This window comes from Lagenorhynchus albirostris, chromosome 5 (genome assembly GCF_949774975.1).
Source record: "Lagenorhynchus albirostris chromosome 5, mLagAlb1.1, whole genome shotgun sequence".
Lineage (NCBI taxonomy): Eukaryota > Metazoa > Chordata > Mammalia > Artiodactyla > Delphinidae > Lagenorhynchus > Lagenorhynchus albirostris.
The window spans coordinates 28329605-28332444 of NC_083099.1; the positions used below are offsets into that span (position 1 = coordinate 28329605).

General features: G+C 47.1%; 1 pseudogene; it reads right to left on the reverse strand.

Annotated features, from left to right (window-relative positions):
• Positions 1–1423: 1423 nt before the first annotated feature.
• On the reverse strand, positions 1424–2298 carry LOC132520428 (14-3-3 protein gamma-like; annotated as a pseudogene).
• Positions 2299–2840: the final 542 nt, after the last annotated feature.

Sequence of the window (2840 nt, forward strand, 5' to 3'; positions counted from 1 at the left end):
CGCCAACTTCTATGACCCAACAGCTTTTCAACCCACCCGAGTGCATGCCCTGGGCACAAGGTACAGTAGGGAAGACTCAGGTGAGGAGTGAGACAGCAGTGCAGTCCCTGAGGAAGGAGCTATGGCAGCTGAAAAAAATCAGGATCTCTCTGGAAATATCAGCACAATAAATGACATACAGACCTGAATTTTCCTCTATTTTTGTGGTGTTTAACATTTCTATTAAAGTGATTAATCATTTTTGTGGTGGATTTAAGTTAAGAAGAAAGGACAAAAATCCCACAGCCACCTGCCAAGCACCTATTCAACAAAACCTAAAGTAGCTTTGATTCTCCTCAGGCAAGCCTTTTGGCCTAGGAGACAGATAACAGCAAAACCAACCTGGATGAGGCTGAATAAGGATGTAAAAGCCAAAATAAGAAAAAACACACTATCAATGGCTTGATGTCATATATGGCTGTAATGTAGAAATACTGTAAACTGCAATTTAGTGTTAATACTGTCAACTAATCAGAAACTTCTGAAAACTGGCAAGGCCTAAACCACAAGGATAAATATACCTTATGTTCTAAGTCTATCAGTTTGGGATTTTAACTATTCCATGTCTGGTAAAGTACAGCCTGAAAAACAAAATGCACAGCTAAAACAGATGAGCTAGAAAGTACCCAGAACTTAAAAGACAAGAGCATATGTACATAAAAATCCTTACTGGAACCACAGAACTTACTGAATGGGGGCTATTCCATTTAAGTTTTCTTTTCATCTTAAAACCCTATTTTCTAGGGGTAAGACAGGAATAAAGACACAGACCTACTGGAGAACGGACTTGAGGATATGGGGAGGGGGAAGGGTGATCTGTGACAAAGCGAGAGAGAGGCATGGACATATATACACTACCAAACATAAGGTAGAGAGCTAGTGGGAAGCAGCTGCATAGCACAGGGAGATCCGCTCGGTGCTTTGTGACCGCCTGGAGGGGTGGGATAGGGAGGGTGGGAGGGAGGGAGACGCAAGAGGGAAGAGATATGGGAACATATGTATATGTATAACTGATTCACTTTATTATAAAGCAGAAACTAACACACCATTGTAAAGCAATTATACTCCAATAAAGATGTTAAAAAAACCCCTATTTTCTAGCAATAAGTTAAATTAAGGACAGCTCCACTTGCATTAGTCTACAGAACAGTCCATATGCCAGTGTGAGGCTGCTATTCCAATACCAGCACAGCTAGCCTGACTTTCCACTAGTGGTATTTTGGCAAAAATGTCAAAGAGGCGATCAAAGACAGGACAGGTCGTGGGTTTCTCCCTAGGAAGGTCATCGCTCCCTTTCCCTCCCCGACCCGACCCACAACTCATGGGAAAAAAATAAAGACTGCAGTAGTAGCATCAGCGTGTGCTGCCAGCCCACCTGGGGGCCTTAATTGTTGCCTTCTCCACCGTCGTCGTCTTGCTGATCGCTTGTCCAGAGCGTGAGGTTGTCGCGGAGGAGCTGCATGATGAGTGTGGAGTCCTTGTAGGAGTCTTGTTGAGAGCGTCGAGCTCAGCAATGGCGTCATCAAAAGCGGTCTTGGCCAGTGGCAGGCTTGCTCTGGGGCGTTCTGCATCTCATAGTAGAAAACGGAGTAGTTAAGGGCCAGGCCTAATCTAATGGGGTGAGTGGGCTGCACGTGCTCCTGGCTAATCTCATGGGCTTCGCTGTAGGCCTTCTCAGATGACTCCACGATGGTCATCCCCTTCTCTCCAGTGGCGACTTTGGCCAGGTAGTGGTAATAGTCCCCTTTCATCTTCAGGTAAAACACTTTGCTCTCATACTGGGTCTCACTGCAATTCTTGATCAGGTAGTTATCCAGTAGGCTCAGCACATCCTGACATACAGCCTCCAACTCCTTCTCTATTTTTTCACGGTAAGCACGGACCATCTCTATCTTCTTCTCATTACCATCTGCAGATGTCTTCTGCTCAATGCTACTAATGACCCTCCAGGAAGAACGGCGTGCCCCAACTACATTCTTGTAGGCCACAGAGAGAAGATTTCTTTCTTCATTGGACAGTGGCTTATTCAGCTCTGTCACCTGCAGGAGTGACGGGCGACTAGTCCCCAAGTCGACCTAGCGAAAACCCGCGTCTGCGAAGGGTGGGGTGGCGGGGGTGGGGGGACTCACGTTCTTCGTCGTAGCGCTGCGCCTGCTACGACGCCTGCTGCGCCTGCGCCTGCTACTCACTCACGTCGTTGTAGCGCTGCGCCTGCTCCGCCAGCTGGGCTTTCTGCACCAGTTGCTCGCGGTCCACCATCTTCACGGGCTGGGTCGGGCCAGGCGAAGAGACCGGGGCGGCCTGAAGGGCTTGGAGGGCGGCTGCGGGCGCGGCTGGAGCCTGTGTGCCGGAAGGACCGACCCACGAAGCGAGCGGCTGAGGTGACGGCGTGAAGGCTGCGGCTCAAGCTGAGACTGTGGGACCCGGCACGAGGCGGCTCTTAACCTCTTTATTTTCATTTTTTTTTTAATATAATGGGATAATTTTTTATGCTATTACATCAAAATTTACCCTAGTTTTTTAAAACCCTGTGTAGTATTGCATCATTTGTCTATACTGTAATTTATTTCACATGATCCAGCAATCTCACTCCTGGGCATATATCCAGAGAAAACTCTAACCTGAAAAGATACACGCACCCCAATGTTCACAGCAGCACTATTCACAAGAGCCAAGGCATGGAAGCAATGTAAATGTCCATTGACAGATGAATGGATAAAAGATGTGGTATGATGGAATATTACTCAGCCATAAAAAAGAATGAAATGATGCCGTTTTCAGCAACATGGGTGGACTTAGAG